We start from the raw sequence: 14,833 nt of genomic DNA, 5'->3' as shown, positions 1-14,833 counted from the left end.
AGGCTCTAGAATCTGTCCAAATAACAATACTAGAGCACTATCCTGAGTGTTCCCCCAGAGACTCTGCCATATTGAGGCTTTAGCAACTCCCTCTATTGCCTGTTGAAGTCTATGGACCATCCATGATGGCCATAAGTTGCCGACAGACTTCTGGAGTAAAATATTGCCCTCCTCAGCCATATCAGATTGCCCCGTTAAAGGGACAATCATTGACCATATTCTAGGTCATCCTGGAAACTAAAGCTCTCACAGGCCTTGACCATGGTCCTCCACACCCAGCTGCCCATTATGCTTTGGGTTATGAATACAGTGCTCTGCAAGCTCAACGAGGCCCCCAAGGCCTCTCTGCTAAAATAGAAATGGTCTCCACAGGATAGAGACAAACCTGGCCTTTCTGGAATGTCTTACCCCCAGGAGGAGCTGTCTTACCTACAGCTCTTATCCTTCAGTACCTGGCCATATAAATATGCCTTATTTCCAGACAAAGTCAGCCCTCTAAAAGATCCCTTTGCTATCTGAGGAGGCCCTTGGGAACTCAGTTCAGTTCAGTCGCTCAGTCGTGTCCAACTCCTTGTGACCCCATGGACTGCAGCATGCCAGGCCTCCCTGTCCATCACCAACTCCCAGAGCTTACTCAAACTCATGTCCATAGAGTCACTGATACCATCCAGCCATCTAATCCTCTGTTGTCCCCTTCTCCTCCCACCTTCAATCTTTCCCAGCATCAAGATCTTTTCCCATGAGTCAGTTCTTCATATTAGGTAGCCAAAGTATTGGAGTTTCAGCTTCAACATCAGTCCTTCCAATGAATATACAGGACTGATTTCCTTTAGGATTGACTAAAGATTGGATCTCCTTGCAGTCCAAGGGACTCTCAAGAGTCTTCTCCAACACCACATTTCAAAAGCATCAATTCTTCGACACTCAGCTTTCTTTATAGTCCAACTCTCACATCCATACATGATTGCTGGAAAAACCATAGCTTTGACTAGATGGACCTTTGTTGGCAAAGTAATGTCTCTGCTTTTTAATATGATGTCTAGGTTGGTCACAGCTTTTCTTCCAAGGAGCAAGTGTCTTTTATTTTCATGACTGCAATCACCATCTGCAGTGATTTTGGAGCCCAAGAAAATAAAGTATCTCACTGTTTCCATTGTTTCCCCATCTATTTGCCATGAAATGATGAGACCAGATGCCATGATCTTTGTTTTCTTAAATAGTGAGTTTTAGGCCAACTTTTAACTCTCTTCTTTCACCTTCATCAAGAGGCTCTTTAGTTCTTCTTCATTTTCTGCCATAAGGGTGGTGTCATCTGCATATCTGAGGTTATTGATATTTCTTCCAGCAATCTTGATTCCAGCTTGTGCTTCATCCAGCCTAGCACTTCACATGATGTACTCTACATATAAGTTAAATAAGCAGGGTGACAATATACTGCGTTGACATACTCCTTTCCCGATTTGGAACCAGTCTGTTGTTCCATGTCCAGTTCTAACAGCTGAGGGAATAGCAAAGGAGGTGGGTTTTTTTGTACTTTATGAACAGTGCTTTATGAATACCAACACGTGATGGATGTTCACTGAAGGGCTGCTGCTTTAACTAGGATGTCTCAAAGCATGGATGGAACCCAAAAGCCGACACAATCAAAAACTTCATGAACAGGATGCCCTGGCAAAATTTTGGCACCATTTGTATATTTCTCGCTCAGTCGTGTCTGACTCTTTCTGACCCCATGGACTGTAGCCTGCCAGGCTCCTCCATCCATGGGATTTTCCAGGCAAGAATACTGGAGTGGGTTGCCATTTCCTTCTCCAGGGGATCTTCCTGACCCAGCAATCGAACCAGGGTCTCCCGCACTGCAGGCAGACTCTTTACCATCTGAGCCACCAGGGAAGCCCAAAAAACCTATTTAGTCAATATCATTAGTCTGTTCATCTAGTCCAGCAAGAACAATTTCTTACTCTAGGTTACTTTCTTTATTTAGAGTAAAGAGCTTTGGAAATATCTTGCCTTGTATATACCCAAAATATAAACTAAGATTTCACATGTTCTGCACATACTTAAAGCTACGGTACAAGGCCTCACTCCCTAGCCCCATCAGAGTTCCAAACATTACTGAAAGTGATCAAGATGCTCATTTCCCTTCTCAAAATCACAATGCTGGGCTCTTGCTGGGCATTTAATAAAGCTTTTACCTCCCTTACTGACGTTGGGCTACAAGACTTACATAGAGCCATAATGACTTACTTTAAAAAGGTCAAGTTCAATTAAATGAAACATGACTCTTTGACTCTTTTCAGTCATCAGCCAAATATGAGAGTGAGTTGTAAATTAAGAGTATGACTCCATTTCTGATGTTTGAGTGTTGACAGCTTTCAAGCTTCGCCACTCCCACTTCTTCTTCTGTACTGCATGTGAGCAAGCTGATAAGAGAGCTCTCCTCTGGCTCCAGCACAAGTTCAAACCATGTAAGCCTGCCCCAGGGTGAATAGTCCCACCCCCTAATCAAAGTAAAAGCCAAGCCCATCTCCTTTCCCTGCTGGCTCAGGGTATTTTCAGACCTACTTGGCGCCTGCTTTACTCTTCTTAGAAAGCCACGTTTTGTGATTTTTAAGCCTTCAAATGCACAACCGTTTCTATATCTCAGTTCTCTACTGGGATTCAAGTTTTACCTAAAACTCCCACCTCAAAAGCAATAGTTAAAATTAAAAAGTCATAATTTACATACTAGGCAGAGAGATATAACTTTCAAAATAAAGACGTACAAATGCTTCTTTGTAGTGCAGGAATAGAGTCACAGATATATAGAATGGACTTGTGGACGGGCAGGGGAAGGACAGGGTGGGACGAATTGAGACAGCAGTACTGACTTATATATCCGACCATGTGGAAACTAGACACTGAGCAGGAAGCGAGTGTATAGTACGGGGAACTCAGCTCGGGCTCTGTGATGACTTAGGGGGTGGGAAGGGGGTGGGTTGGAGGGAAGCTCATAGGAAGGGGTTATATGTACACTCACAGCTGATTCTCATTGTTATATAGCAGAAACCAACACAACATTTGTAAAGCAATTATCTGCCAATTAAAATAACAAAAATTTCTTAAATGTACAAATGCTAAAAGACAAGGGGTAGAAGGAATATCTTAGAAGTAATATTACTTCTGTTTCTCGCAAAACTGGAGTAACAGGGACCAGATTTAACTTCCCAACTGAAAGAACCAAAAACCTGTACAAAATGTATGAAACAATGGTTTTCAGATACTGGATGTCAGGTAACACTGAAAGTGATCACTGAGAGAAACAGTATTGAGCATTTCGATTGCCCCAGTCTAGTGTCTGAGTAGAGACGGGAATCCCAGGCAAAGACTGGTGATCTCTTTGAGTTCAGAGGACAAGCTGAGAGATGCAGCAGGCCGAGACAGGCAGAGTTTGCAAGACAAAGAACTGAAGACTGGGGAGCATTCCTGAGACCTGCAGAAAGCCCCCCTTAAAAATGCACTTGAGTATTGCTGAGTATATGCATGTAAGTATAAACCATCTGATGCCAGCAACAACAACAACAACAACAAATACAACCCACCTAGGGCTAGGAATAGTTCAAGTTCCCATAAGACATAGTGGAAAACTTTGTAATTCACAGGGTACTGGGTAAAGTATTCAGAAGAGTATTACTTTGGTAGTGAAGCAAACTAACCTCAGACTAAAAGTTGCTCTGATTTATTCTAACAAAACTTAAGAGCAACCTTAAAGAACAAACATAATAAGGGTAAGCCCTGTATACTAAAAATTCAAAATATTCTGCAAAAATTAAAAGACCTAAGTAAATGGAGACATGCACCATATTCATGGATTAGAAGACTTAATATTGTTTGGATGTCATTTTTCCCCAAATTGACCTATATATTAAACGGAATCCCAAACAAAGTCTCTATAGACTTTTTTTTAGAACTTCAAAGGACAAAGAACCACGAAAACAATTTTAATAAAGAATGTTAAACATAATAAAAGTTATATATGACAAACCCACAGAAAACATTATCCTCAAAGGTGAAAAATTGAAAGCATTTCCCCTAAAATCAGGAACAAGACAAGGGTGCCCATTCTCACCACTGCTATTCAACATAGTTTTGGAAGTTTTGGCCACAGCAATCAGAGCAGAAAGAGAAATAAAAGGAATCCAGATAGGAAAAGAAGAAGTAAAACTCTCACTGTTTGCAGATGACATGATCCTCTACATAGAAAACCCTAAAGACTCTACCAGAAAATTACTAGAGCTAATCAATGAATATAGCAAAGTTGCAGGATATAAAATTAATACACAGAAATCTCTTGCATTCCTATACACTAACAATGAGAACACAGAAAGAGAAATTAAGGAAACAATACCATTCACCACTGCAACAAAAAAAATAATAAAATACTTAGGAGTATATCTACCTAAAGAAACAAAACACCTATATATAGAAAACTATAAAACATTGATGAAAGAAATCAAAAAGGACACAAATAGATGGAGAAATATACCATGTTCATGGATCGGAAGAATCAATATTGTGAAAATGATTATACTATCCAAAGCAATCTATAGAGTCAATGCAATCCCTATCAAGCTACCAATGGTATTCTTCACAGAACTAGAACAAATAATTTCACAATTTGTATGGAAATACAAAAAACCTTCAATAGCCAAAGCAATCTTGAGATAGAAGAAAGGAACTGGAGGAATCAACCTGCCTGACTTCAGGCTCTACTACAAAGCCACAGTCATCAAGATAGTATGGTACTTGCACAAAGACAGAAATATATATCAATGGAACAAAATAGAAAGCCCAGAGATAAATCCACGTACCTTTGGACACCTTATCTTCAACAAAGGAGGCAAGAATATACAATGGAAAAAAGACAACCTCTTTAGCAAGTGGTGCTGGGAAAACTGGTCAACCACTTGTAAAAGAATGAAACTAGAACATTTTCTAACATGATACACAAAAATAAACTCAAAACAGATTAAAGATCTAAATGTAATACCAGTTGGATGCATGAGCCAAGTGCTCAGGGCTGGTGCACTGGGAAGATGCAGAGGGATGGGATGGAGAGGGAGGTGGGAGGGGGGATTGGGATGGGGAACACATGTAAATCCATGGCTGATTTATGTCAATGTATGGCAAAAACCACCACAATATTGTAAAGTAATTAGCCTCCAACTAATAAAAATAAATGGGAAAAAAAAAAAAGGAAAGGCCAGATGAGGATACAGCAAGAAGATAGTCATCTACAAGCCAGGAAGAGAGATCTCACCAGAACCCAAATTTGCTAAAACCATGATCTTAGACTTTCCAGCCTCAATGACTGTGAGAAAATGAATTTCTGTTCTTTAAGCCACCTAGTCTGTGGTATTTTGCTATAGCAGCCCAAGCAGGCTAGTACCCCATGAAGACCCTCATCATCACCTATGCTATAGATGAGAAAACTTCGAGAAAAATTAATAATGTGTAGAAGGTCACACAGTAAGCAGTAACCACCTTTTAAATTCACCTCTCTCTGATGCTCGTGTTCTATCTGGTTTATCCCTTTGATTCTCCAGTAGGAAAAATTGGTGACTATCCTCCAAGAGTGACTTGAGACACTCAATTCAGTCATTTTAGAATCACGAAAGTGTCAATAGTCGTCTGTCTCTGTTCCTCTAAAAAGCCAGATGGAGTGGAAGGTGGGAGGGAGACTCAAGAGGGAGGTGCCATGTGTATAACTGTGGGTGATTCATATTTTGATGTATGGCAAAAATTAACACAATATTAAAAATAAATTATCCTCCAATTAAAATTTTTTTAAATAAATAAATAAATAAATGTAAGACCAGAAACTATAAAACTCCTAGAGGAGATATAGGCAAAACACTCTCTGACATAAATCACAGCAGGATCCTCTATGACCCACCTCCCAGAATATTGGAAATAAAAGCAAAATTAAACAAATGGGACCTAATTAAATTTAAAAGCTTTTGCACAACAAAGGAGACTATAAGCAAGGTGAAAAGACAGCCCTCAGATTGGGAGAAAATAATAGCAAATGAAGAAACAGACAAAGGATTAATCTCAAAAATATACAAGCAACTCCTGCAGCTCAATTCCAGAAAAATAAATGACCCAATCAAAAAATGGGCCAAAGAACTAAACAGACATTTCTCCAAAGAAGACATACAGATGGCTAACAAACACATGAAAAGATGCTCAACATCACTCATTATCAGAGAAATGCAAATTGAAACCACAGTGAGGTACCATTACACCCCAGTCAGAATGGCTGCTATCCAAAAGTCTACAAGCAATAAATGCTGGAGAGGGTGTGGAGAAAAGGGAACCCTCTTACACTGTTGGTGGGAATGCAAACTAGTACAGCCACTATGGAAAACAGTGTGCAGATTCCTTAAAAAACTGGAAATAGAACTGCCATATGACCCAGCAATCCCACTTCTGGGCATACACACTGAGGAAACCAGAACTGAAAGAGACACGTGTACCCCAATGTTCATCACAACACTGTTTACAATAGCCAGGATATGGAAGCAACCTAGATGCCCATCAGCAGACAAACGGATAAGGAAGCTGTGGTACATATACACCATGGAATATTACTCAGCCGTTAAAAAGAATTCATTTGAATCAGTTCTAATGAGATGGATGAAACTGGAGCCCATTATACAGAGTGAAGTAAGCCAGAAAGATAAAGAACATTACAGCATACTAACACATATATATGGAATTTAGAAAGATGGTAATGATAACCCTATATGCAAGACAGAAAAATAGACACAGATGTATAGAACAGAATTTTGGACTCTATGGGAGAAGGCGAGGGTGGGATGATCTGAGAGAATAGCATTGAAACAAGTATACTATCAAGGGTGAAACAGATCACCAGCCCAGGTTGGATGCATGAGACAAGTGCTCAGGGCTGGTGCACTGGGAAGACCTAGAGGGATGGGATGGGGAGGGAGGTGGGAGGGGGGTTCAGGATGGGGAATACATGTAAATCCATGGCTGATTCATGTCAATGTATGGCAAAAACCACCACAATATTGTAAAGTAATTAGCCTCCAACTAATAAAAAATAAAGGAAAAATACATAAAATAAAACTGCAAAGACTTCAGCAAAGTAAAAAAAAAAAAAGAATGTTAAAAAAATGTAGTTGAGGGATCTATCTTTTCAATTTCAAGGCCTATTATAAAGTTACAATAAATAACAAGATAGTATTAATGAAAACACAATGAGCTCAGAAAAATGAAATAGAGAATACAGAAATAGATCAGTACATATATGATCAGCTTGTTTTCTACAACTGTACTAATGTAATGCAATTCAATAGGGAAATGAAAATCTTCCTAACAAATGGTGCTGGGACAACTGGATAGCCACATGGTTAGGGAACTTATATAAAATCAACTTGAAATGGATCATGAACCTTAAATTAAGAGCAAAAATTTCTAGCAGAAAATTCAAGAGATCTTCATCACCTTGTTTTTGCAAAGATTTTTTAATATAATACAAAAGACACAAACTATAAAAACATCACATTTTATTCCATTAAATTTAGAAACTTTTACTCTTCAAAGACTATTTGGAGAAAACATTTTTCCAATAAAGGATTGATCTAGAATGAAAACATATATGCGTGTGCATATATACATATACGTATTTCTTATAACTCAATAAAACAAACAACCCAATTTTTAAAGATGGAGTAAAAAACCGAATAGACAGTTCACCGAGAAAGATAAAGGAAGGTATGCTGATGGCAAATAAGCACATCAAAAGATGCTCAACATCATTTGTCACTAGGGGAAGACAGATTAACATTAAAATTTCCAGAACAACTGGAATTATCACACACTTGTACTAGAAATGTAAAATGGCACAATTACTTTGAAAAAAAGTTTGACAATTTCTTTAAAAGGTATCTTATACCTACTATATGATAGAAAAATTCTATTTACAGGTTTTAATAAAGAGATATGAAAGTATCAATCCACACATAAACTTACACATAGATGTCTATGGAAGTTAGACTTATTTATAATAGCAGGAAACTAAAAACAATCCAAAGTTTTTCTCTTCTCTAATAAAGAGTGATTATTAAGTACACATATTGTAACTGGGAAAGGAGTATTTCAAGGCTGTATATCACCCTGCTTATTTAACTTATATGCACAGTACATCATAAGAAATGTTGGGCTGGATGAAGCACAGCTGGAATCAAGATTGCCAGGAGAAATATCAACAACCTCAGATATGCAGATGACAACACTTTAATGGCAGAAAGTGAAGAGGAACTAAAGAGCCTCTTGATGAAGGTGAAAGAGGAGAGTGAAAAAGTTTGCTTAAAACTCAACATTCAGAAAATGAAGACCATGGCATCTGGTCCCATCACTTCATGGCAAATAGATGGGGAAACAATGGAAACAGTGACAGACTTTATTTTCTTGGGCTCCAAAATCACTGCAGATGGTGACTGCAGTCATGAAATTAAAAGATGCTTGCTCCTTGGAAGAAAAACTGTGACCAACCTAGACAACATATTAAAAAGCAGAGATATAAACAGTGCTGCGATGAACATTGGGGTACACGTGTCTCTTTCAGATCTGGTTTCCTTGGTGTGTATGCCCAGGAGTGGGATTGCTGGATCATATGGCAGTTCTATTTCCAGTTTTTTTAAACCACTACAATATTGTAAAGTAATTAGCCTCCAACTAATAAAAATAAATGGGGAAAAAAGAATAAAAATAAAAAGCAGAGACATTACTTTGCCAACAAAATTCATATAGTCAAAGCTATGGTTTTTCCAGTAGTCTTGTAGAGATGTGAGAGTTGGACTATAAAGAAAGCTGAGTGCTAAAGAAGTGATGTTTTTGAACTGTGGTGTTAGAGAAGATTCTTAAGAGTCCCTTGGGCTGCAAGGAAATCAAACCAGTCAATCCTAAAGGAAATCGGTCCTGAATATTCATTGGAAGGACTGATGTTGAAGCTGAAACTCAAATTCTTTGGCCACCTCATGCGAAGAACTAACTCCTGTTGGGGTCCTTTAATGGACTGGAACCTGGTGGTACAGAGTCGACGATAAGAAAGTAAAAGAGAGAAAGAGAGAGAGAGAAAAAAAAAGACCCGGGGACCTAAGCTCTGATGGAGCAAAGGTGCTTTAATGATTTTTCTATGAGTATATATAGGCTGTGGTACAAGAAACTTCTTTCGGGAATGATAGAAATCAGAAAACCAAACGTACATCAACCGTTACCAAGGGAACAAGGGGTAATGTTAGTCACAAGGTCAGGAGGCAATCCATATCTCAAGAAAGGGGAACGAGACTAAGCAGTTTTGTCCTAAAGAGAATGTTTACTAAAGGAGACCCAAGCTTGCCTCACACAATGACCTCAGTCCCTGGGAGCAGCGTGCTGTTCCGCTTGAAGAGGGACAAAGGACTCATGAGAGACAGCACGTAGGAATCCTCCCGTCAAACATTCCCTGACAACTCCTTAGAAAAGACCCTGATGCTGGGAAAGATTGCAGGAAGGAGGAGAAGGGAACAACAGAGGATGAGATGGCTGGATGGCATCACTGACTCAATGGACATGAGTTTGAGTAAGCTCTGGGAGTTGGTGATGGACAGGGAAGCCTGGTGTCCATGAGGTCGTAAAGAGTCAGACGTGACTGAACGACTGAACTGAACTGATTGTAATTTGTCACTTATAGGCCTATATTTACTATTTTAAAACTTATCTTTAAATTACTGATAGCTTTATTTTGTGTTTTCAGAATTTACCTCAATTATTCCAAGTCTTATTTTAAAGCAACTTCATTTGCCCATTGTTAAAATAGATAAATGTGTCTGGGTTGTTGAAATGAAACTTCAATCTTCATCTCGGTATGGACAAAAGCTAAAAGAGCAAGCCAGGATAATAGTCACCTTGATATCGGTCCCATCATTACCCCCAGACAAGGACCACACCTGAAGTGGAGTTACCAATCTACCCAGTCTGACACATGGTATGAAAGAAGTGTTCAATGTGGAAAAAAAACTTAGAGGCAGAACCTAAGGACGCATGAAAAGAAGGATTTGCCTTCCTAGCTGAAGGAACACAAGTTCCCCTGAGTAAAAATGTGAATCATGCTTATTCCTTTCAGCTCTATAATCTCACTGAAGAGTCTTAATCTGAGAGGCTTCTAACAGAGTAATGCAATGCTCAAAGTAACTTTAGTTAAGTCTTCTTGGACCAACACTGATTCGCTTTTAAAAACACAAGTCAGCACATTTTCCTGAATAAAAAGTTTTTGTTTTAAATAATTTTCTGAGTCATTTTAATATGCCAATTTATTTTCAACTTGATTCATCTGAGAGCTTCATACCTAAAACTGAGAAATTTGTATCTAACACTTTGATGATAGGTGTGTTTTGAAAGCCTTAATTCTCATAAATAGATATTAAATTAAGCACTGCATATCACCTAATTCTACCATATATATCTATATGAGTGACTTAAATACTTCTTGTTTTATTTCCACTGAGAATATATTTGGTGAATAGAAAATAGAGTTATAACATTTTGGATAAGTACTGTACTTCTTTCATGCATTCTATGCATTTGGAGCCAAATTTGTATTTTTAATAAGGCATCCTTCTGTATTGTTTGCCTCAACAGGTTGGCAAATCTGATTAGATTTTCTTCATTTTGAAACTTTACCAGGTATTTTACTTGTTTTTTTTTGTTTTTTTTTTTTTTCAGTGGGTTTCGTCATACATTGATATGAATCAGCCATAGATTTACACGTATTCCCCATCCCGGTCCCCCCTCCCACCTCCCTCTCCACCCGATTCCTCTGGGTCGTCCCAGTGCACCAGGCCCGAGCACTTGTCTCATGCCTCCCACCTGGGCTGGTGATCTGTTTCACCTTAGACAGTATACATGCTGTTCTTTTGAAACATCCCACCCTCACCTTCTCCCACAGAGTTCAAAAGTCTGTTCTGTAATTCTGTGTCTCTTTTTCTGTTTTGCATATAGGGTTATCATTACCATCTTTCTAAATTCCATATATATGTGTTAGTATGCTGTAATGTTCTTTATCTTTCTGGCTTACTTCACTCTGTATAATGGGCTCCAGTTTCATCCATCTCATTAGGACTGATTCAAATGAATTCTTTTTAATGGCTGAGTAATATTCCATGGTGTATATGTACCACAGCTTCCTTATCCATTCATCTGCTGATGGGCATCTAGGTTGCTTCCATGTCCTGGCTATTATAAACAGTGCTGTGATGAACATTGGGGTGCACGTGTCTCTTTCAGATCTGGTTTCCTCAGTGTGTATGCCCAGAAATGGGATTGCTGGGTCATATGGCAGTTCTATTTCCAGTTTTTTAAGGAATCTGCACACTGTTTTCCATAGTGGCTGTACTAGTTTGCATTCCCACCAACAGTGTAAGAGGGTTCCCTTTTCTCCACACCCTCTCCAGCATTTATTGCTTGTAGACTTTTGGATAGCAGCCATTCTGACTGGGGTGTAATGGTACCTCATTGTGGTTTCAATTTGCATTTCTCTGATAATGAGTGATGTTGAGCATCTTTTCATGTGTTTGTTAGCCATCTGTATGTCTTCTTTGGAGAAATGTCTGTTTAGTTCTTTGGCCCATTTTTTGATTGGGTCATTTATTTTTCTGGAATTGAGCTGCAGGAGTTGCTTGTATATTTTTGAGATTAATCCTTTGTCTGTTTCTTCATCTGCTATTATTTTCTCCCATTCTGAGGGCTGTCTTTTCACCTTACTTATAGTTTTCTTTGTTGTGCAAAAGCTTTTAAGTTTCATTAGGTCCCATTTGTTTAATTTTGCTTTTATTTCCAATATTCTGGGAGGTGGGTCATAGAGGATCTTGCTGTGATTTATGTCGGAGAGTGTTTTGCCTATATCTCCTCTAGGAGTTTTATAGTTTCTGGTCTTACAATTAGATCTTTAATCCATTTTGAGTTTATTTTTGTGTATGGTGTTAGAAAGTGTTCTAGTTTCATTCTTTTACAAGTGGTTGACCAGTTTTCCCAGCACCACTTGTTAAAGAGGTTGTCTTTTTTCCATTGTATATCCTTGCCTCCTTTGTCAAAGATAAGGTGTCCATAGGTTCGTGGATTTATCTCTGGGCTTTCTATTCTGTTCCATTGATCTATATTTCTGTCTTTGTGCCAGTACCATACTGTCTTGATGACTGTGGCTTTGTAGTAGAGTTTGAAGTACTTGTTTTTTTATTAAACTGTGTCTTAACCAAACTCATTCATTTTCAATATTATTCATTAAAATGTCCAGCACCATGGTAAGTAATGATAAGTGGGCAACACATGAATAAAAATGTATATGTGTGTATACAAACATATCAAATGTGATGAAGAGCCTTTCCTTCTGCTCACTATAGTCAATGGGTAGGAGAAAAGAAACACAGACATTTAGAAAAAGTAATTAGATGATGTATCTTCCAAGACTAAGCTAATAGAATTGGGAGATACATAAAAGAGAGTATATATATCTTAAAAGATAGCTATTGATAAGAACTCAACATGAATGATGTTAGATCACATCTTTTTAAAAATACTCAAGGAAGGCAGAAAAAATTAAGCCAGGGAGAAACAAATGCAAGTCAATGTAAAAGGCAAGTCTGGCTCAATCTCTGTGGGGTTCTGGGTGATGATGCACAGGAGGTTTTGCTTGCACCCTCTGGACATCTCTGGCGGGTATGGGGTTTTGATTCTAAATGAGATTTCGCCTCTCCTACCATCTTGTTGGGGCTTCTCCTTTGCCCTTTGACATGGGGTATCTTTTTTTGGTGGGACCCAGGTGGACTCCTGTCAATGGTTGTTCAGCAGTGAGTTGCAATTTTGGAGTTCTTGCAGGAGAAGATGAGCACACATCCTTCTACTCCACCATCTTACTGATATATCTTACTGATAGAGTTGCCATATGATCCAGCAATCCCATTCCTGAGAATCTTGGTTTGGATCTGGGACAGAGTTTCATGCACAGAGCTAAGACGGAGAGCCAATTCTTATCCAAGAGCTTTCCTGGTCGACTGAACCCAGAAGTGTCTTGGCAACCAGGGCAGATGGCCCGCCCGGGCAGTCCCCTGGTGAGCGCAGTTAGCACGTGCCAGCTGGGCAGCCCAGCTGAGGAACGTGCCAGGATGCACAGGGCATCTCATGGAGCTGTCGCCTGGGGGAGCGGTGCCCCAGGGCTTCTCAGAGACCCAAGGGACAGCATGGCGGGAGGCAGCAAGTGGCACCACGGTGGGGGCACTGGAGCTCGGGGGCTGCAGGTGCAGATCCAACCAGCTGCCTGCTTCACCGAGGGCACAGAGAAACTAAAACTCTAAGACTCTGGTAGAAGGCTAACAGCTCTTTGCCAAGAAAATAGCAAACACCCTCTTCCAAAAACACAAGAGAGGACTCTACACAAGGACATCACCAGATGGTCAATACTGAAATCATATGGATTATATTCTTTGCAGCCAAAGATGGAGAAGCTCTATACAGTCAGCAAAAACAAGACCAGAAGCTGACTGTGGCTCAGATCACGAACTGCTTATTGCCAAATTCAGACTTAAATTGAAGAAAGTAGGGAAAACCACTAGGCATTCAGGTATGAACTAATTCAAATCTCTTACAATAATACAGTGGAAGTTACAAATAGATTCAGGGGATTATAACTGATAGAGTGCCTGAAGAACTATGGATGGAGGTTCGTGACATTGTACAAGAGGTGGTGATCAAAACCATCCCCCCAAAAAGAAAGGCAAAATGGTTGTCTGACGAGGCCTTACAAATAGCAGAGGAAAGAAGAGAAGTGAAAGGCAAAAGAGAAATGGAAAAATATATCCATTTGAATGCAGAGTTCCAAAGAATAGCAAGGAGAAATAAGAAAGCCTTCCTAAATGATCCATGCAAAGAAATAGACAAAAACAATAGAATGGGAAAGACTAGAGATCTCTTCAAGAAACTTAGAGATACCAAGGGAACATTTCATGCACAGATGGGCACAATAAAGGACAAAAATGGTACAGACCTAACAGAAGCAGAAAATATTAAGAGGTGGCAAGAATACACAGAAGAACTATACAAAAAGATCTTAATGACCCAGGTAACCACAAAGGTGTGATCACTCACCTAGAGCCAGACATCCTGGAATGCCAAGTCAAGTGGGCCTTAGGAAGCATCACTACGAACAAAGCTAGTGAAGGTGATGGAATTCCAGTAGAGCTATTTCAAATCCTAAAAGGTGATCCTGTGAAAGTGTTGTGTTCAATATGCCAGCAAATTTGGAAAACTCAGCAGTGGCCACAGGACTAGAAAAGGTCAGTTTTCATTCCAATCCCATAGAAAGGCAATGCCAAAGAATGTTCAAACTACAGCACAATTGCACTCATCTCACACGCTAGCAAAGTAATTATCAAAATTCTCCAAGCTAGGCTTAACAGTACATGAACCGAGAACTTCCAGATGTTCAAGCTGGATTTAGAAAAGGCAGAGGAAATCAAATGGCCAACATCCACTGGATAATCAAAACAGCAAGAGAGTTTCAAGAAAACACCTACTTCTGCTTTATTAACTATGTCTGAGCCTTTGACTGTGTGGATCACAACAAATTGCGAAAAATTCTTCAAGAGATGGGAATACCAGACCACCTTACCTACCTCCTGAGAAACCTATATGTAGGTCAAGAAGCAACAGTTAGAACCGGACATGAACAATGGACTGGTTCCAAACTGGGAAAGGAGTATGTCAAGGCCGTATATTGTCACCCTGCTTATTT

Source organism: Cervus elaphus, chromosome 3 (assembly GCF_910594005.1).
Source record: "Cervus elaphus chromosome 3, mCerEla1.1, whole genome shotgun sequence".
Classification (NCBI taxonomy): Eukaryota; Metazoa; Chordata; class Mammalia; order Artiodactyla; family Cervidae; genus Cervus; species Cervus elaphus.
This window is presented reverse-complemented; position numbering follows the sequence as displayed.